Genomic DNA, 23,862 nt, shown 5'->3' with positions numbered 1-23,862 from the left:
AACAGTAGGTGCCAGTTGATCTTCTGTTATTGCAACAAAATCCCATCCATTGTCTGTCGGTTCTTCATCAGAATCATAAGTAACTCCTTCATCAACATAGTAACATGATTTGTCGCTATTCTTCTTAAATTTGTATCCCTAATATTCAGGGTTAGGCTTATATGTTCTTTTAGCTTCTTCTCTTAATCTTGCATGTCTATCAGGACATCTAGATGCCATATGACCAACTTTATTGCAGTTAAAACATTTAAATGGTGCTTTACCTTCATACTTACTTCCAATAGAACCTTTAAGCATTTTCCTTTCAAATAGTGCTTCAAGTTCTTCTAGTTCTTCATTTTCCCTCCTAATATCTTCAAGTTCTCTTGCATAAAGTTCTTTCAAAATCAGATTTATCAGATGATGATGATGATGCAGATGATGATGCTTTGAAGGCTAAATCTATTTTAATTGTAGCAACAGGACCAAATTCCTCAAGCTCAAATGCTAAAAGTTTTCCAACCAAGGTATCTCTAGATACTGATGTATTAGGCATTGTTCTCAACTCATTAATAATAGTTACTTTTATTTTGTATACCGGTGGCAATGATCTCAAAACTTTAGAAAAAATTTCATCTTCACTTAAGGAACCTCCACAACATTGTATTCCCAAAACAATTTCATTAACCCTTTCCATAAAAGAAAAAATTATTTCATCTTCTTCCATTTTCAAATTTTTATACCTGACCTGGAAGCATTCCATCTTTGCAATTTTGACAGTGGTATCTCCTTCATTCAATGTCTCCAATTTATCCCAAATAGATTTAGCAGTAGATCGATCTGATAATTCCATGATTTGCTGATCTGACAAGGCATTAAAGAGTGCTTCTCTTGCTTTGCAATCATTCTCTTGATCCTTACCCAATGTTGGTGGATTAGGTTGATTCGGTGTAGGACCAACATAGACATTGTTTGTAACATCCCATATGTCTTTTCCAATGCAATTTAGATGTGTCTACATTCTGATCTTCCATATACCATAGTTAGTTCCATCAAGTTTCGGACTGTCCTTCTTGAAAAAGTTAGTTGCCATAGAATCTCCTCAAGTTGTTAAACTACTACAAAAAGAGGACTTAGCTCTGATACCAATTGTTAGGACCCGGAGGCAACTAAGAGGGGGGGGGTGAATCAACTGTCCATTAATTTGAGCCCAAATATAACTTAATCAAACTTGATACATAATACCGGTAAACCAAACTTAATGTCGGTTAACAGATTAATAGTTAATATCAGTACCGGTGAAACTTAATGCATATAACAGAAAGAGAAACAACATCCACAACACATAACACAAATACTTGTACATGGAAACCCTGTAAGGGGAAAAACCATGGTGGGAAACCTTACCCACAATCAGATGATACTATTGCAGATAGTATGTGTGTACAAATGGGGTCTGCACATGCAGAAAGGCCAACCGCCTAAAGCTCACTGCTCAATCACAAAATAGGAGTCACACTGACTACAATTAGATGATTAAATCCAATGATAATCTACTTCTCAAATTAGCATCTCCAATGTTGGATTTAGTACCAGTTAAGCTCTGATAATCACCTTCTCTATGGTCTACTCATATGATCTTCTATATTCGCACATACCATGTTACAATATCATAACTATATACCGTTATCTTTCTTCTCTCTTATTACATCATCTCACGAATGAGATCTTACATATATACCAAAAACTAAGACCAAATGTGTAGGTTGGCTCACAAAGAATATTATTGTAGCATAGGAAATAGGGAATCATCACAAGACAAGATAAACGTAATAGCTCAATCACAAAAGCATCCATTGCAATGAATCTATCCTAAGACACACTCAATAGAGACATGAAAACAAAGCAGACAAAACTAATGATTGTGCAAACTAGATGATGATTTGAATGCTCCTTCCATGCGGCTCCATTGTTCTTCTTTCCTCTCCAAATAGTTGTGGATCTCACCTACAAGTGCACACACAATTGAAAGCAAGTAGAGGGGATTTTTGATCAAGAGTACTAGAAGCTTAGATTCGATAGCCTGATTATCAATTACCAATTACCAATTGCCAATTAGCCTTGATTGATGAAGATCATCCAATTTATAGAAGAATTGGAGAGATGAACAAATTAGCATGATAGTGATTCGAATGGAAATTCAAATCAAGAATAGCAAAATTATGACATGTCTATGACAAATTGCTATGCAAAGATTTATGACAATTTATGACAAATTTCTATGCAACGATTTATGACAATTTATGACAAATTTCTATGTCAAGAATTGATTGATTGTCAATTATGACAAATTATGACAAATTTCTATGTCATTTCCATGAATTTAGGAGAGAAATAGGAGGAATTTGAAATTAGCAAATTAGAAAATTAAGAAAATTGAAATTGATGAAAATTAGAAATTTGAAATTAGGAAAATTTGATGGAAATTAGAAATTAGGTAAATTAATTAATAATTTGTCATTTATTAATTAATTCACAAAGAGGAATAATTAGCCAATTAAATGAACATTTAATTGCAATGAGAAGACTTAGGATAAATAAGTAATTTATTAATCCTAAAGGAAGAAAATGATAAGCAAGGTTAAATGACTAAATCACAAAACCCTAGAAGGTGAATTAGCAATGCGAGGATGACAATTAGGTCTTGATTGAAGATAATTAATGTCGATCATGATTTGATTTTGGATTGATAAATGACCAATGTGATAAATGATTTGATAAATGTGCCAATTGACGAGGAACAATGACAAATTGATCCAAATTGACATAATTGTGACAAACAATGATCGATAGCGAAATGATCGCAAAATGACAAAATTGACAAGAGGACAAGGATTGATGATAAATAGATTGCAAGATGACAAGATTAAAAATGACCACGATCGATGACAAATTGATCGCAAAATGACAAGATCGAACATGACAACGACCGATGACAAATCGATCATTAAACGACAAGATTGAAAATGATAAGGATTGATGACAAATCGATAAGGGGACAAAACCCTAATTAGGATTGACGATGTCCAAAATGATAACAAATTAGCGCACACATTGATGTGATAGGATAAAATCGATCAAAATCATGATTGGATAGTGTTATCAACAAGACCAAATTCGAGAGCGAGATAAATGAAGAATGTAGAAGAATGACTCGATGTTTGCTAATGATAAAAACCAAGTACGAATCATAGGAGAAATGTTAATGCGACGCAAAAACCTAAAATGAGGCAATGTGCCAATGTTAAAGTATGACTCCGCAAGCGTTGACCATTTTTAGGTGTCTACAATTACAATTAAATCAATTACAACAAGTCAAGATGCGATGCATCCTATTGGCTCAATACAATTACAATAATATCCGATTGATTAAATCATCTCCATAATGTGTCATGCTGATCTGGAATAGATAATGCATGTCGGTCCATAACCTAGACCAATTTGCTGGTAACAACAAATATATCAACCCGATTAGACCAATAACCAAAATACCAAAACCAAGTGTTCAAACCATATCTTTGGCATAACCAAGTGATCTCCAGATGATAACAAGTCATCCTCAGTGCCGGTGAACAATATAACTTGCCGGTGAACCAAATACTAGTGACTGTGCATAAGTCACTAAACTTGCTGGTGAACATAATGTGTCGGTTCAACATGACCAAAGATCTCCAGAAGGATAAGTGTTGATAAGTGTTGACATCAATGACAAAACCAATGCAACACATCCATAATACCAACAAATATTGATAATGCATTATATCTTGTTGTTTATTGATTTAGAGGATTTTTGAGATAGCTAGTTGCAACTATAAATAAAAATATTATTGTCTTATTTTCCATTTTCTAAAAGCATGTAGAGTAGGAAGTAAATAAATCTAGTTATGTTTATTTAAATCAAAAGTTAGCTGCATGTATTGATGGGAAACAAATTTATTCTATTCTGTTATTTAAAAATATCCTACTATAATACTTTGAAAAGAAATAGATTTAAACAAATATATATATATATATATACACACACACATATATATATATATATACATATATATATATATATATATCTACATACATATACATACATATACATACACACATATATATACATATACATACATACATACATACATACATACATACATATATATATACACACATACATACATATATATATATATATATATATATATATATATATATATATATATATATATATATATATATATATATATATATAGTGGATGGCTATGGCCGCCACTGTGGTTAACCATAGTGGACGACCATGGCCGCCAGTGTGGTAGAACGACTCGGCCACCACTACGCCCCCCCTCGCTGTTAAACATTTCACCTCCCCTTCCTTTTCTTGGCCGCACTTGCACACACACACAATCAACAAAAAAAAAAAACACGCTAGAACAAATAAAGCCCTAACCCAATTTTGGGTTAGGGTTAGATTTGATAAGAAAATTAAAAAAGGGGGATTAGTTATAGAAATTATTCAACCCTAGTTAGGGTTCGAAATAGAATAATTATATAAATGAAAAGAGGGGGAAACCCTTTTTAAATTTGAAATGGGTAACCCCATTTGCAACTTAGTTATTTGTTTACCATAATTGTTTCTATAATTGTTATTGGGTTAATATTTCTAAATATAATATATACTTAGGTATTTATAGTTATGAATAAATATGTATATATATATATTGTTTAAGTTAAATATTTTTGGTAAATTTTAATATTAGAATTTACTAAAAGTTAAATGTTTATTTTAACCTATAAGGTCAATATTGGCCGAATATTAAATACTTGATATGTAATATCTAAAGGGGGATTAAAATTTGACTTAATTGTGAAATGAATTTATATTTGATTTGGTTTACTTTATTAGTTAAATTTAAAAGCGTTATTCGCGTTTGCTCAATTAATTATTTTAATATGAGTTAACATTATTTTATTTAGTCCTTGAGTATTAACTACTATTGAGATAATTAATATCTCTTAGTTCATTATTGGAGAATTTAAATTAGGGGAAATTAATCAAATTAGTTAAATTAATTAATTAAGTTGTGATGACCCTTTTTGAGGTATAATTAGTCCACCTTAAATGTTAACGCCATAATGGTTGAGTTAATTAAATCAACTTTAGGAAACCATTCTTTTAATACCTGAGTTAACCTTTAGTTAAGACAAAACTAATTTATCCCATTTCTTTAACGTAGAATATTTAGTATTTTATGTTGTTTTAAAAAAAAATTGTTGTTCCGTTTTTGCCCAAAAGTTTGGGCATGATAGTAATATACTACATTAGTCACACTTTTCTAGGGTATGAGCTTAACTACACTCTTTTTGAAAGAGCCTCCCTTGCATTAGTCTTCAGCACACAAAAATTGTGGCATTACATGCTCAACAACAAGACAAAGCTCATAGCCAAGATTGACCCTTTGAAGTATTTATTGTCTAAGGCTGCCGTCACAGACCGCACCACTAAGTGGTTCATGCACTTGAATAAATTCAACATTGAATATGTGGATTGAAAAGCCATAAAAGGACAGGTTATAATAGATCAACTAGTTGAGGCCCCTCTTCAAGGAGATCATCTCTTAATAGTTGAGTTCCCTATTGATGCCATCATGGCTGTCTCTACATCCACCAAATGGAAATTGAAATTTGATGGTTTGTGTACATAAAATGGATTGGGGGTAGGCATCCTGTTAGTAATCCCTCAAGGGGACTATATTCCTAAGTCCTACAAGATCATCTTTTCCTGCACCAACAATATTATGGAGTATGATGCCCTTATCACTCAACTTTGCCTTTCCATACAATGGAAGATCAATGAGCTACAAGTATATGGCAACTCACAGCTTGTTATCAAACAAGTAAAGGATGACAAATTTCTCCCTTATGGTAGTATGGTCAAGGATCTCAAGCAACACTTCATTGTTATCTAGTTTGAGAAAGTTCCCAGAACAAATAATAGAGTTATAGACGCCATGGAAACAATTGGTTCCCTCCTCCAAATGTCGGCAAATAGTCAGAAGTGTGAATTATCAGTCGAGCAACTCTCGGTCCTGGCATATGGCCTCCTAGAATCTGCAATGGTATGTGTTCTTGTTGGAACACAATCTCCTTGGTATCAAGAAACCTACACCTACCTCCGAGACAACATCATCCCACCTCACCTCACTAAAACCCAACAATAGACTTTCATCTGTCGATTCGCCCGATATACTATCCTTGGCGACACCTTCTTCTGAAGGCATTTTGATGGAACCCTCCTAAGGTGTTTAGACAAAGAGGAGTTTGAAAGGGCACTATGTGAGGTGCACAAAGGCATTTGTGGGGCACACTCAAGTGGCCTTACATTAGCTAAAAATATCTTGCGAATAGGATACTACTGACCAACCATGGAAGAAGATGCATATCACTATGTGAAGAAATGTATCCCTTGCCAAAAGCATGGGGACAAAATTCATACACCTCAATATTTGCAGCCGTTTATCATACCTTGGCCTTTTTCACAGTGGGGTCTTTAACTCATAGGGAAAATCCATCCCACTTCCTCTAATGATCATAAATTCATAATAACTGCCGCTGAATACTTTACCAAGTGGATTGAAGCTATACCATTCACCTTCACAACTAGCAAACAAATTTCTAAGTTCATCCCGAATTACCTTATTTGTTGCTATGGAATCCCTAAAGAAATAATAACAGATAATGACAGACCATTCAAGAATTAGGATGTTAAAGAGCTTTGTCAAAAGTTTTGAATTCAACACTTCTTTTCCACCCCATTTTACTCGCAAGGTAACAGTCAAGTTGTGGCTTCGAATGATAGTCAATGAAGCTGGTCATCATTGGTACTTACAACTTCATCCCGCCCTTTGGGCTTACAATACAAGTATCCGTACACCCACATGTGTCACCCTCTACTCCCTAGTCTTCGGCTCTAAATTTGTCCTTCCCCTTGAGATCAAGATCCCACCACTAAGGGTCTCGCTGCAGAATATCCTCCCATAAGAAGAATACAGAGTTGCAACAAAATAAGAGCTTGAACTACTAGATGAAAGGCACCTCAAGGCCTTAAATCACCTTTGAGTATATCAGAATCGCATGTGGTTAAGCTACAACAAGAAGGTTCAAACCTAGGAGTTTTACATCAGTGATCTTGTGCTCATGGAGAATTAGAGAAACCTGCAGGACCATGGAAAGAAAGGCAAGTTTGAGCCTAATTACCTCAGACCCTACATTGTCACTGCAAAATATGAATCAGGTGCCTACCAGTTGACTACTCCCGAAGGTGAACCCTTGGAGGATCCCATGAACATCATGCACCTAAAAAGGTTTTATGCCTACTCCTCAGAGATCACCAAGTTTTCAAAAATAAAAAAAATAAAAAAATCAAGAAAAATACAAAAAAAATGAAAAAACAAAAAAAGTAAAGAAAAATCTATATGTCCATAAGTGAAAACCACTCTAGCACTATGGAAAGTACCTTGGTGAAAACCTGGTTTCAGGCACTAGGGTAAATAATCTAGATCCATTGTCTATCTAGATAGACTCAAAATCCTTCCCTCCCACCCAGTGGTTTCCCAATTTTGATAGTGTTCACAACCAAATTCTTCTTCATAACATATCCCTCCATCCCTCTCACCCACCCGATGCTCATATTCCATAATGAAAATTGAATATTCTGATGTCATCCCCGCCCCTTAGAAATGAGAAGGATTGCACAAGCCTATTTATAGGGCTATTTGTGCAAGATGACTCTTGCCATCATTCCCCCCACTTTGCTTGCAGCCGGTTGTCTCCTTCATTCTACAAAAAAGAATCATGTCTCATTCCCCCCACTTCACTTGTAGACGGTTGTCAACTTCATTCTACAAAAAAGACAATCTTGTTTCATTCCCCCCACTTGACTTTTAGCTAGTTGTCTCCTTCATTCTACCAAAAAAAGGCAATCCTATCCCATTTCCCCTCACTCACTTCCAACCATTTGACCCATCCATTTCTTCAATTGACTTCATCGCATAAACCTTCCCATTCCACTCTTGGAATGTCTAATCTCTTAATGAATCTACATAATGGTGACACCCCACTCCCTAACCCATAACCCACGTCACTATGTAAAACTCCCAACCTGTTGCCATTTACATATTAGGGTAATTTATATCAAGTTTATTTTGATCTTCTTGTTTGGAAATGCAACAAAAGAAAATTGTGCATCCTTAATCTGACCTATTAGTGGGACTTTCTTTTTATCCATGAAAAAGAATCTACCAAACATCTTAGTCAAGGTTAAACCAAGATAATTGGCAACTTTCATCGGCATAACATTGTCAGATGCTCCAGAATCAATTACACAATTACTCAACTTATGACCATTAATCAACAAGGAGAAGCAGGGCTCACTAAGTTGTTCTGAGATATGTTGGATTTGGGAGGATTATTTGAGGAAGTATCTTTCTCTTTTACAAATTTGACCAAATGATCAAATTGACTTAGATTCAATCCCAAATATTCTACTTCAGACATTTGTAATTTAGTTTTTCTAGCATGATCTATTATGCCAAATGCTTGAAAATAATTGATCAAAGATTGGTTAAGGTTCTCATTTTGAGAACTTGAAATATTTGGTGCACTGGTCTTTGATGTAGGTGCAAAAGAACTAACAGGTGTAGAAATATTTGTAGCAGTCGAAGGAGCACTTACATTTTTATCCTTCACATTGTCTTTAGGAATGGAGTTTTCCTTTGGAGGATTTGGTAAAGAGGTTCCACTCTTAGCAATAACAACTGGCAAGTGTTGAGAATCCTTGATTTGTGTGGAGTCATCACTATTCGCATTGATAGGCGATTGTGCTGCTTGTGCTTGTGAACAAGTGAAAACTGCAAAGACATCTCCATCATGCAGATCTTGCACATTATTTTCTTCATACTGCATATATCTGATGTTAGAGTCGCCAACCAATTCTGCATCATCTCCTTGAAGCAAATTTGAATTTTCATCACCAAATGGAGGAAGATCATTTTATTCCACCTCATAGTAACCAGTAGTTGAATTTTGAGGCGGTGCTTCCAATGCAAGTCTCTCCAGAGCTGGAGGAAACTTGTTTTGATTATGAGTAGCATAATTGGAAGCATTGTTAGGGAATGTTCTCCTTGGAACATCATGGTATGGTGCATTCCCTTGCGCAGTACCTTAAGGACTCGAGGCAGCCATACTTAATGTATTGTATGGGGGAATTAAAAAACAATTAATGGTTGGGATAACCACAACTTGCAAACTTGATGCCTCACTTGGTATAGGAGATCATTGTGCAGTAGGAGGAAAAATCCTTGTTCACTGCAAAGGAGATCTTGATCGAGGATTAGTTACAAAATGAAAATTATGTTGCTCCAAAAAATCAAAGGTAGGATAAACAATTCTCGTTGCTCATTTTCCACGAGTGTAACTTCAATAAACCAAATTAGTACTTTGAGAAAATCAGCAATATAGATATTACAATGGGAAAAAACACTGCAACCCAAAAGAGAAAATACCTATTGCACATCTCTCCCCAGCAGAGTCGCCAAAAAAATGTTGTGTGAATATTTTGTCACCAGCATACCAATGACAAAATATGTATTTCACACACAATTATGTTAAGACAAAATCTTACCTCTCATCAAGGGTAGGTTCCTTGGAAGAATTTGGATATTTCAACAACTATGAAATCAAATTTGGGGGTAATCTTAGGGCATGTAACTTTCTTTTTTTAGAATTAATGTATCTCTCCCTTGACTTGATGATATTTCTTACAACTAACAAAACTAACAACTAATAGAACTTCTTTACAATGATTCTTAATATTTCCACAATCATGTAATCTCAAAGTCTTACGTGAGTGAAACTTAGTTAAATCACCACACTAACAACTATAATCACAATTCATAGCTCAAAATCTCCAAGATGTGATTAATTTTCCTAAAAACTAAGAGAAACTAATAGCAATACAAAGCTTACTATGTAATCACTTAACTATCAGAATATTTCCCAAATATGCAAATAGCACAAAGTCTACTTATCATAATTGGAAAGTTCTATTACTCACAAATAAAAATACCACTAATATCAAGGAATTAAAGAACATATATAAGCAATGAACATAGGAACATTAACTCATATAAACAATCTTCGACCCAACACAAAATTTGGAATCAAATGGAATTTCTCTCTTTATTTTCTTGATTGAATCTTCACAACAAAAAGATCAAATTCTTAGTTGAGGCATAAATTCAATAGAGTCTTTCTTCGCATAAATAAAAGATAAATATTTACAAATGAGGTCTTCCTCATATAGGTAAAGAAGTTGAGGAAAAGGTGGGAAGAGTTGACTAATTCAACTGCAAAGTCTCACTTGAATACAACTACTGCCTAAAAAAAAAATGAATTGCAAGAAAATTTGTAGTAACTAAGAATGAAACTACATGAAAAGATAGTGTCAATGACACTTTACTCTTTACTTTCCTCCCTCATTTATTTTCTGGAATTCCTCAAACCTTGCCAGCATTGCTTGCATTTTAGATTTGTCTGGCCTAGAAGTCGCATTGGAAATGGCATGAATACAAGATATGGAATCTCTGACTTCTACATAAATCCTTTTAGATTTCTTCAAAACTGATGCAAGATCATCTAAGTTGATTTGGATTTAAATCAACTTATCAAATGACGCTAGAGAAAATTTATCATCTATCAACTGATCAATCATGGTGATAAATTCTTGTTTGATGGTCTCATTGGGTAAAACCTTTTGTTCTATATCAAATAACTAGCAAGGCAATTCTAATATTCCTGATGAAATATTGGTGATTGCATCAGTACATGATTTCTTGTCTTGATCCATATCCTTTACCAGCACTTTCATTAGCTCATCCTTGTGTGCCAATATTGATCGGGTTTGGATGTACTCGCCCGATTCAATACTATGTTGTTATCAACAAGAATGTCTACTCTATACTATCTCATTTTATCCCAAAGCCCTAAATCTTTCTCAAGTTCTATTATTTCTTGGGATAATAGAGATTGTACATCTTGAACCTGTACTTGGCCATTTCAAAAATCTGTTAGAAGCTTGACTACAGAATCAATGAGGTGTGTCCCTTTTGACTTCAAACGATTGATCCATTCTTTCACTACCCTGACTTTTGTACCTAGTCACTCCACCCTTTTTAGTGCTTTTGTGTTGACTGAAGAGACTATTGGCTGAACTTCTTGTGATGACTGCATTATTTTATGTAGCACACTTCTTAGCTGTTTATATTTTTGCTTCCATTCATTCTTCTCATCCCTTTCTTGATCAAACCTATGCATGAGAGAATTGAAAGTAGTTTGAGAGTCTAGCTTGACACTCTCACGGGTTTCCACACCAAATTCTACAGTCTACATAGTATAATCTTCAGGTTGAATATTGTCCTTGTCTTTGTCTGAGGATGGTAACATGGCCTCAACATATTTCCTTTTACTCACTGGGTCAACCAAGATCCTAGACACAATCTTGTGCTTCTTGGTAACTTTCTATTTAACAGGGCCTAGTTGACCAAAATCAAAATCATCTAGTGAAATTACCTGCTTTTTCCTTTTAGGCACCACAATGTCCTACCATAGAGGAAGAGTTGATTTTTTCATTGGAGTTGTGGTATCAGCTTGTGCAGGCACATATACTTGTATTGTATCTTGACTTGAAGTTACAACAACCTGGGACACTGATACAAGTGAAGTTGCATCAGTAATATCAGGAACTTGAGAAGAAGATGTTGTCGTTACTATGGTAGAAACCAATAGAGGAGCAATTTTAGTAACAATTGTAGAAACAAGTGATGGATCATCTGTAGTAACACCACTAGGAGGAAGTATCACCGTATGTTTCTCTTGATAGATATGAGTCATTGCTTCTTAAAAGTCTAAGATTGAAGATTCAATGATAGGCATGGGTACATCATAAAAACACAGAAGGCTAGGCAAAGTTACAAATTCTTCATCATCCTCTTCAATGTCTAAGATCTCATCTTCTTGTTCCTGATCTTCTTCATCTAAATTAGATTCAATGGAATGAATGGTTACCTATGTTGGGGTAGGAACTTGTGTTATGGTAGAAGTGGTGGTAACTATTGGTGGAAGAGATTCTTCCGCATCTTGTATTTCTTCTTCCTGTGGTATCTCACCCTATTCTTGTCCCTTCTCTGATTCTTGTAATGTTGGTTCCTTGGAAACATCCTTTTGTGCAACCTGAGACGTGGACTCTCCTTTCTTCATCCCTTTGATTGTGAATTTGTAAGTGGGCTTCTTTCCCTTTGATCTAAGAGATGAAATTGGTGGTAGCTCCTTTGGATCTTGTCTACTTTTAGTTCTCATTTTTTATGTTTTCCCCACAGAATCTTCATCATCCTGATCATCACCAGAGATTGCAGGAAGTTGCTTCATCCTAAAACCTTTCTTCAGTAGCCAAGAATTTGTGTTTGCTATATAGGTGCAAACCTTGCAGAAATAGATTTACTTTCTTTCTTTGACCATTGAATGGGTGGGAGATGGGTATTAGCATTATTATTATTAAAATAAATAGGATCCACAATATCATTAGTGGTATCCTCCCAAGTGTTTGGAATTTTGGCCAAATCCAAATTCTCAATTTTATCAAGTGTTAGGTGATGGAAATCAAGTTTCCTTACATCTTCATCATTTCTGCAATCGGTCCAAACATCCTCAATCCTGTGAACATGCACATAGTTTCAGTGGATTATTTTTTTCATTCCATGGAAATCAAAGTTGTTCTGGGATTTGAATCTTCTCATTGTTACCCATTGCATTTCTCCTCCATGTTCTTGGCCTTTTGAGTAGTCATTACTGAATACCTACCAATTGATTTAGAGGATTTGAGACCAGTCTTGTGTGAAGAATATTGTCTCTCATGTACAAATACTAATTGTTTGCATAACTCCATGACAATAATTTTGTCCGATGGATATATTGGTAACATAAAAGTTCACTAGTAAAGCAACCCACCCAGATGTATGTAAAAGTTGGAAATTTTAGGAAAACACACTCGTACTCACAAATTTTTTTATAGGCATCATCAGAAAGCCTCTATTTTCTGCAAATCTTTATCAAACAAACATTTCCATACTGCGAAGAAATCATCATTAACTCTACAGAAATGAGTTCTCTATTTGATGATAGTGAATAGAGAATAGTAATTCCACATTGGAGTTTGTCTTCTATCTCCTTTTGTAGACAAACCTGGAAATTGCCTCATAGAGGTAGTTGCATACACAAGATAAGAAATCACATATAATTTCAATGTGGTTTTGACTTCTTTCAGTTGAGCGCAAATCACATCACTGATTTGCTTACCCCAGTCAATCTTATCATTGCCTTTCCTAATGATGTTCATATACCAACACATCCATGGTTGAAAGTAGTGAGAATATAGAAGCCCTTTTACCTAAGATAGCAAGGTAACCATATCATTGTATTCTTCAATGAAATCACTTCTGTGAAAATATTTCAGCTACCAAGAAATTGTAGATGTTCGAGAGATTGACAAGAATACATTATTGATAGTATTCTTACATTTATCTTCATTTTCATCATACTATTTTTGTGCCTTGACCTTATTAATATTCACTAATTCTTTTATATAAGAACCCTTGAAGACACTATTAAAATATTCGCTACAAGATGGATAGCCACGTTTCCATCTACATCCTTAACAAGCCTAGTAACAGGATCAAACTACTATGCTACAACTAACACAAAATCAGGATCATGAGCAACTACAAGAAAGGATACATACTTATGAAGTTCACTAGCTATGAGGTGAGATAGTCTTGAAGGAGCCTCCTAAATCCTCTTGAGGAATTCCTCCATGTCCACGTGCCCAATTTCTGTGTCCCATTTTGGTCCACATTTGATTTGACTAAACTCTCTGGAAATATATTAGAGTACTTGTCATACTTGTACTTCATTTTCTTGCTCATGGATTTGCTAAGTGAAGGCTCATAGATTTGGTACAGAACTGCATTTCAATACCAAGATTAGTGCTCACAAAGTTAGCCATCAGAATCATGCCTTTATTGATCATAATGAGTTTCAGGAACCAAAAATTCCTTAGAAGAAAAATTGAATAAAACTCTGTAGGTTGGGACATAAAACCCGACCTGCACTTAGAAGGACCAAAACTACATATCGGGTTTAAAAACCTGATCTGCATTTAGTGAAAAGAAATCATGAGCTGCATGTCAGAAAAAATTACCCAACATGCACTTGGGAGAAAGTCATTCTGCACCTCGAGAAAAATTCCCCCACATGAAAACCAAAACACCTTAAACGACAGGTCAGGTAAAATAACCCGACCTGCACGTGGGGGAAGATCTATCTGCATATCGTGAAAAATTACTCGACATGCATCTTAAAAGTTGACATTTGACAGGGCGGGAAAAATATCTTGACTTGCACTAAAGGGTGTGTCTGATAACATCTTGGGAAAAAATTCCTAACCTGCAAGGAAGAATAACCTTCCCTACATGTCAGGAAGAATATATTGACATGCGACGTAGAAAAACTATGCTAAAATGGTAGGTCAGGATAAAAATCTTGACCTACCCAAAAAGAGACCCAAAGGGCAAGTCAGGATTTAAATGTTGGCCTACCATTTCGATAAAAAAGAATAGCCACACAGGGAAGAAAAAAAGGTAGGGTATCGGGTTTAAAACCCGAAACCCACTAAAACAAACAAAACCCTAAAAACTAATAGACATTCTTGAAAAGAAAGAAAGAACAAGGAAAAACAAACTCAACTTACTTGAGAACTACAAGAGATCGAAAGAAAATAGCCAAGAATTTATAGATATTAGATCTCGCACCCACTCGGAGAAAACCCGCGCCACAGAGCTCAATAACACAAACCCAACAAATTTAAATAACAAATTGAAATATAAAAACACATAAAAAAGGGTAAACAGAGTACATTAAATGCACTCAACAATCATTTGCAGATCGGGAAAATTTTCTCGACTTGCACTCAACAATCATTTGCAGATTGGGAAAAAATTCCCGACTTGCAACCCAAAATGACCTGCAGATCAAGAAAAATTTCCCGATCTGCAACTTTGGCAAGACCTGCAGGTCAGGAAAAAATTCTTGATCTATAACCAAACATGACTTGCAGGTTAGGTTTTAAAACCTGACCTACATACAAGCAGACTCGTAGGTCAAGAAAAATTTCCTGACCTGCCAAATGCAGCAAAGAGCTTCCAGTTCGAGTTTTAAAACCCGATATGCAATCCAAAGACTAAAACATGTAGTTTAAGGTTTAAAACCTGACTTGCTTGAAAAACATAAAAAAACACTAACTTATAAAAAGAAAAAAGACGCTTAAACAAGATGTAAAAAAGGCATGACTTATGAGGCAAGTCGGCCAACCTCGAAGTATGTGAGGTACAAAACTGACAAGTTTCATAGGGCTGCCTCACAAATTCAGTTCAGCTGAAATTAGTGACAATAGGAGAGATGATGAGTCTTTTGTCTGAGCTATGAATAAGGATCCCCCCATCACACTAAGCTTCATCCCATTACAATAAACTTCCATCCCACTACACTAAGCTTAACCCTAGATTCTGAGATGAAGCTTCTTCTTGGCTTGAGCATCATCCAAACATTCATCCACATAAAACTAATCAAGTCTGTGTAGTCAAATACCACATCTGCATTCATGGATCCATGCCACCTTCTCTATTGCCTATTTAGTCTCATCAGTTACTCCCGCCCATCGGTATGCATCCTTTTCCTATCTGGCAATGTATCTACAATCCCAAGTCCTACTCTTGGCAAGAGATTTCAATTGGCCTTGTGTATTTTTGCTGCATGATTTGGTCTATTGTTTTGGTTTGCATCATTTTGTCCTGCGACTACTCCTACCTACAGTTGCCAGGATCATTTTATATTCTGGTATGTTTTGGATGGGTGTATACTGGGGCATGTCTTTATGGTATGGCATGTTTGATGGTTTATCTTGCATGAACCTACAACCACGTATCTACATCTATATGGTGTTTACACGGTTGTGTGAAAGGGATACCTATTATCTGAGAGTCAGTCCATGCCTTAGATTTTTCATAACATCTTGATTCCTATAATAAGTGGTGTAGACTATCCTTGGCAATATTAAAACTAGGTTTTCTCTCCACATTTTCCACAACAAATTCCTCCATATCAATCTCATCATTTGCATTTAATCCTACCACTATACATTTTGGAGACCTCAATTTATTCACTTTCTTAATTTCCTCTAGTCCTGTGTTGTTGTACCATGGTTGCCACATTCCACAAAATCAATTCATTACCATCTAGTCTCATCATTAGGTACATTATTTATTTAGCTGCATAATAATCATGTTTATAATCATAATCATTAATTGCATTATCCATTTAGTTGCATAATCATTAAGTGCCTTGTTCAATTAAATATCCACTTAGTTGCATTATTCATTGCATTTGAGACGTGCAATCTAGTACATACAATCTTGACTATTTATCGAAATGTATCTATCATGCATGTTCACAATTACACATTTTAGGTTCATAATAAATACTGATGTAAGGTTAATTAAAGCCCATTCAAACATTAGTATCTCATGTAGCATTGAAATCATTAATAATCACTCTATTCAATATAAAACATTTGAAAATAATCTCATTACATTGCATCCTTAGGTCATGTTAGGTCCATTAAATTTTTTAGTCAAACATTACTATCTTACGTGAATGGTAAGTCATCAAGTAGTCCATACATCACTAACCAACCTAATTAGTCACATTTTGGTTTATTATTTTTATTAGTGGCTAAATAACGGTTTTCATTACATCACCCAATACATTTAGTTATCATTCATTTATGTGCATCACATTTACCACATCACAATATAAAACATTATATAGAATATTTATTTGCATTACATAAGCATAAGCATTATCATCACATAAAAATCCAAAAAGTGCATATCATATGGATATATTTTCCACATGCATCCTATATCCATAAACATGTTAGCGACATCATAAATAGTATATGCATACATATAAAATCATCCATCCTACATCACAAATAAGTCATATAATATCCATCACATCCATTAAATCATAATCATAAGCATTACCATCCAACACATCATCAAAGTCCATATATATATATATCAAAAAAGAATAAATGTTTCAATCATGGTTTAATATACATCCTCCCCAAAGGGTCAAAACAATCAAAAGTCACATACATCTGATGAGTGCTATCCCACACCCCTTGTCTTTGCATCTCCACCTCCCCCTCCTCTTGATGACCCTTCCCCCCGTAAGAAAGTGGCCTCATCCCTACTGAGCCTGCCAACTCCTTGCTATAAGTCCGATGTGATCAAACACTCTCAGTGTACGATGTTACCCTATGGTCTGCTGACATTGCCCCAATGGTATAGACCCCTATAATAGGTTGCCTCTCAGCTCAAACTCTCTACCCGTTGCTCTACGTATACTTGTGCAAACCTTATAGGCTCCAATAACTGTCGGGTTGTATCCCTCTCTCCCTGTAATCTAACTACGTCTGACTCTTCTCTGCTCAGTCGGGAGCATAGTGTGTCCATATCCCCATCCAACTGCTTTAGCTCTTCCCTCATCTGGCTGATAGCCTCCCCACTCCTTACCTCATCTAGGAGTCAGTCGGTCTCGTCTCTCTCCTATCTCAAAGCTACCACCTTTGCCTAAGCTGCCTATAGACTCTTTGTCAAATCACCTGTCTCCCTCGTTAGTCATTCTACCTATGACTGAAGATTGGATGCCCTCACCCTCTCCACTGCTAGCTCCTCCTCCAATCTCCTTGTCCTCCCTTGAGAATTATCCCTATCTTGTAACTCTGCCTCTAGTCTCCTCTCCCTCTCCCTAGCTCCATCTCTCTCCTGGACAACCCTGTCGTACTCTGCCTGGGATATCCATCCTACCTGTGCTTATCCACCCTCCTCCTCCTTTCCCTCTATAAATATAATATCCATAGGCTCTACATCACCACCCTCCCCCTCTCCCTTCCCAGCTACCTCTCCAATTTGTATCATTTCTAGCTGTACCGGTAATGGTACCTCATCATGAGGCTCCTTCTCTCCACCTCTCCCTCTCTGTGCAACCTATCTACTCCCCCTCCTCCTCCTCATCTCAATCTCCCTCCTACTGCCACCCTATCTATTGTCCCATCCTCGTATCCACCCACTACCTCATCAACTGATGGCCCTAACTCATCTAGCTCCAACACTCCAGGAATGCTCAGTTAAACTGGAATGTGTGCCTCCCACTAGTGCATGTATACCTCTGTACACTCTGGATCCTTTCCAATCCCATATCGATCATCCCAAATAGTCATCTCTGTAGACTCCCAACTGATCCTAACCTCTAATGTCCCAACTGTATGTCCCCATACCCTGGCCTCCCAAGTGATCTGCGGGTATATCCTCTCATACCCCACCAAATCCTGCACAAATATGAACTGTCGCATGAACCGATGTGGCACATAGTGCTAAATAACATATATGGATCTGCCAAACAACCACATCTCTGAGTGTGCCCATGTTAGCTCCCAATCGTCCCATCGTCGTTCAGTGTCCATTTATGGGCACTAGTAGAAGAACATCATCTCATCAAAGGTGCACATCCAAACAATACGGCCCCCAAACTATGATAGTGTAATAGGCCTCTATATATGTCAATGTAAGGGAACCACCACCTCCTTTCCTAGCAACCTATTGGCCAAGTCACTACAATGTACTGCTAGGCCCAAATGTGGAGCAGTGTGACCCCTATACCTACATTCTGGTAATTCTAGTATAAATACAAGTGCATATCATGATAAAGTTTTCCTAACATCATTGCACTAAATGCATACTCCTGCGCATCCTCAATCATATAATATACACACATGCTCCATCCAACTACAAATCCATGTCCACCCAAATCTGGCATCAAGCGCCCATTGATCAATCCACAAATGAACAACACCAATCGTAGGATGTGACGAATCTGCATAGCCTGACCCAAGTTCATCAACATCCCCTCCATCGGTAATGCATCATACTCGCATACCTATCATAGATAGTACTCACCTCTATCCAACTTGTACTCAGGGATGACGCCTCAGATGAGGATCTTCAAGATCCTCCATACATCAAGTAGTGTGATAATGGCCTCTCTAGTAGGAAGATGAAAGGTGCAGGTCCTATTGTCCCACTGCTCTACCAATGCAGTCATCATAGCAGTGTGAGCCCTAATCCTGGGCCATCTCCCAATAAACCCTAAGACCACCACACTTAAGATCTCCCTCTCATCCGATTGAAGTTGTCTATATATCCTCATAGTCAGAGGCCAGTGCCTTGCAGCATAAGTAGCCCCTCATCCGCCTCCATCCAGCCAATTCACTTCATTAACCTTCATAGTTCTATTCTACCCTATTTCCTATCCTCTACCTTCCCTAGGGCATGTATATGACCCTTGAATCTATTTCCCTCCCTTCTTGCCATCCATTTTTCCACCCTTTGCTTCCCTAGAGGAGACGTTGATTCCCCTCTAGTGGAGGGATTGAAACCATAATGCATACGTCACGCCATAGGCGGAGATGTTGAAACATAGTCTATACCCCCATTTGACCCCTTTGACCTTGATTGGCACCTACGCTTACATTAGACCGCAAGTGCTGGCATCAGGCCCCCTTCCTTAGCCCTTTCAATGCATGTGCAGGTGTTATTCACCTACGAAGATGTTGAAATCATGCTAAGACATTGACATGGCGATCAATGCCTTCACTCTACTACCCTTCTAGCCTATTTATTACCCCTAATAAATGTGTTAACCTACTAAATCATGAAGTGGGGTAAGGGTACCTACTAGTAGGTCATACTCCTCTAGTCTCTAGTGTCGTCGGACTCTCTCTGGGTGGTGCTCATGTACAGGAATGTGATCCATCTCTCCAAGGTCTCTATGCTATCCAATCACCTAAAGGTGTATGTGACAATTGATAAATTAAATGATGAACAATTAGTACCAAACCGGTACTGAGAGGCAGGGGGGGTGAATCAGTATTGATAAAAACAATTTTCCTTGAACCGGTTAGACTGAGAACCCTGCCCTTTGACTGGAAAGCAATAACACCGGTCTAAACCATATTACTACCAGTTAAGCATAGTGAAAGACATAAACCGGTAACTCAGCTTTCCACACAATCTAACATCTTATTTCCACTTCACCCATATGCATACACTAGTAATACTTTAACATAAATGTAAAGACTTACAGGTTCAACATGCTTTACCGTTTAACATAGAATAACAAAGCATCATATGAAAAGCATCACACATAACACACATATTTTTCACGTGGAAACCCAACTGGGAAAAACCACGGTGGGGATGAATACCCACAAGTTGTTCTTTGAACCCTTTTGAAGTCTGCTCTATTAGGAGCCTAGTTCGGTTAAAGACTTTACAATAGGTTTTGCTAGGAGCCGATCTTGCTAGGGATCACTCGATTAAGGGATGGCTAAAATACCCAGTTAAGGATTAAACCCTGTTAAAGGTTACCTTGTTAGAGGATTTTTAGAACTCAATGATTTTGAGTCACCTTGTTAAAGGATTTACAAAGAGCTGGTTAAAGCTACCATGTTAAGGGATTTTCCAACTGTTGAAGTGGTTAGAGGTCAATAGGTATTACAATAATCTGGTAATAGCACTCAATGCCAATGCAGATCCGCTTCAGTTTCTTCCTTCTGCACTCACACTCTGCAGGTATCTATTCTCATATCGGGTCTGGCAAGAATCACGTATCTTTGCACTTAGATACACACACAAAATTTTCCAACAACCTCAACATGAAAAACAACATCGACCTTATAGGAAATAGATAGGTCGGTAACATAAACCCTAAACCCTAAACATTTAGGTTAAGCAATTCAATCGGTTCAATCCTAACCATTGATCATATTGCATTGATTACAATAGTCTTGAACAGATCTCAAGACATTCTCCATCGTTCATTCTTCACCGCTTCTTGGAGGCTGATAACCCATCACACGTTCTCCACTGTTTACAGAGACTTCACAAATTCTCGAGGTAGATAGGATCAATCTCTTTCATGCAAGATCCTTCACATGCACAAGGTTAACGTGGCAACACAATCTGATCTTCATTACAATGCTAGCACAACACACAATGTCATCAGTTGAATCACATAGGCATAGAACACTTCAATCGGAAACCCTGAAGCTAAGACTACCAATCGGTAGTCATACCATATAAAACCTTGATTCCAACATACTAGTTCACTTGGACAAACATACCACTTCACTTTTTCACATATACCGGTTCTCTTGCACGTGCTTACTTCAATATATCGGTTCACTCTTCATCATATTGACATCAATGACAACATACAATATCATCATGTCAACATACTCTGCACATATGCCAACAATAATGACCCCTCCTTGGGCCCTATGTAGCTTATATAGCCCCCCCCCCCCCCCCCCCAGCCCCGTTTTCTTACCCTTCTATCAACTCAATTATTTTCTTCTCACATCATTGTTTTTTATTTTCTCTCCTCGTTTGTTCTTTCATTTTCTTCTTTTTTGAGAATTTTCTCGAATTTTTTTCCAAAATTCCTGGTTAAATTCTCGAGGGGGCATATGCCACCTGCGTCTCCACGTTGGGGAATCCTTTTTTTGTCTATTACCCATTGCCAATTTTTCCACTGCGTAAAAGAGGGGCAAAATATAGACGTCCAAAACTAATTAAATTAAATATTTAATTAATTTTATCCTTCTACATAATTAATTGATTGTTGATTTAATTAAACCTAAATAAATAAATTATTCCTTATTCTTCTAAGGTTGTTAAATTAATTAATTCTTCCAAATCCACTTTTACTTAATTAATGACAATTAATTAATTAAGTCATGTGATTCCTACAAATCACTTTATCTAATTATTCATTAGCCTAATTAATTCTTCTAGAAGCTTGCTTAACATTATTCTTAATTTTTAATTCCTCTGCTCATTTTCTCTCCTCTTGTTAAATCCTCCTACAAATCCCACTTGTCTTCTAATATTCTATTATCCCACCTAATTACCCCTTTAATCATTTTCTAGTGGTTGATCCCCATGATTAGCCACCAAGTCAACCAATAGCCATAAATGGCTAAGTCCACTTGTCCCCTCCTCACCTTCCAACCCTAAATGCACCTAATTGGGTCATTTCAAGGAATTCAAAATCTCTCACTCTCCCATGTCTCTCACCTTCCCAAGGAATTCTAAATTCCTTTTCCCATTTCCTTTCCCCATGCACTTCAATATTTGAGAATTTTTAATTCTCTTGTTCATCCCCCAAGAAATTTTTAATTCCTTCTTGTCTTCCCAATGTACTTGGGGATATCTTCCCCATGTACATTGTGGAGTGTGGAGACAAGAAAAGCCTTTATGGAAAATCTCTTGGTCTCCAAACCATGTCGTCTCATTTCATGTGATCCCTCTCCTTCAATCTCCACCCTTGATTCATCTTCAATCTTGACCGTCCATTCCTCCCTCTTCCAATCTATAAATTGGAGTCTCCTCCTCTTCATTTTATCATCTCATCTTGTATAATCTTATGCTATCCATTTAAGCTTATAATTCATCCTTAGAAACCTCATTATAGTCATTTTGCATCCATAGTCACTTGGCAATTCAATCCTTTAATCCACTTTGGCATCCATTAATCCATTTCCCATCCATTGTTGTGCATCTTGGAGAGAAACCCACATCCAAATCAATGAGCTAATCCAATCAACTGAAGCATTGGGCAAATTCCACTTCATCCATATCTCAATCCAAAGGAGAAGGTAAAGGTAGCAAGGTATAATGGTTTTACTTTGTGTTTTGAATGCTTTGTTTTAATTACTAACCATAATATCTTCTTATTTATTTTTATCCTCTTCAAAAGGAGTAACCAATTATAATTTTAAAATTTAAATAAGGGAAGGAAAAGTTTATGATCATGAACTAATCAATCAAAGTAAGTAATTTGTGTATAGAAACATGTGTATGTGTAGGTGTAATTAAAAAATTAATAAGTGCAAAAATTATAGGGGGTGACAACACAATAATTTGTCTAATTTTTGGTCTAAATGGGATATTCAAATCAATATTTGAACTAAATTCCACTTTTTGTCACTTATAGCTAGCAAACTATTAAAAATTTGAAGGTGATATAAGCTAATGATTTTTGAGATTTTGTGTATAATTTTTAAATAAAAAATCATAATTTCGTAAACATATAGATAATTGAAATTGATCTGTTGATCAATAAAAACTCTTCTATGAGAACAACCTTATGGGAAACTCAATGATGGGGGACCTTCATGTGTTAACTGAGTGACCTCTATGATTTTAGAAGCTGACTCTTCATACAAGGGAAAGAAAAGGGGAAGAAGAAAAGCTTAAAACAAAGCTACTCTATGGTGATGTGCCAAAATGATTTTAGTATGCTATAAGAATAGAGATGTGCATCTCTAAGGCCCATTCAACAATTTAAATGCCCAAAAAATCAAGATTGAAATATAAACAACAACCCATATAAAATAAAGAAACAAATACTATTCATCTATCAAATAACAAGTTTAAAGGACATAGTTTAATATGTAGAGTCTTACAACATATATTCTCGAAGGTATACATAATCACAAAATGCACAAAAGAATGTTCATGCACAATGAAAAATAGTGATTATATA

The sequence above is a fragment of the Cryptomeria japonica genome, chromosome 7 (assembly GCF_030272615.1).
Source record: "Cryptomeria japonica chromosome 7, Sugi_1.0, whole genome shotgun sequence".
NCBI classification, from domain to species: Eukaryota; Viridiplantae; Streptophyta; class Pinopsida; order Cupressales; family Cupressaceae; genus Cryptomeria; species Cryptomeria japonica.
Note: the sequence above shows the minus strand (reverse complement) of the source record.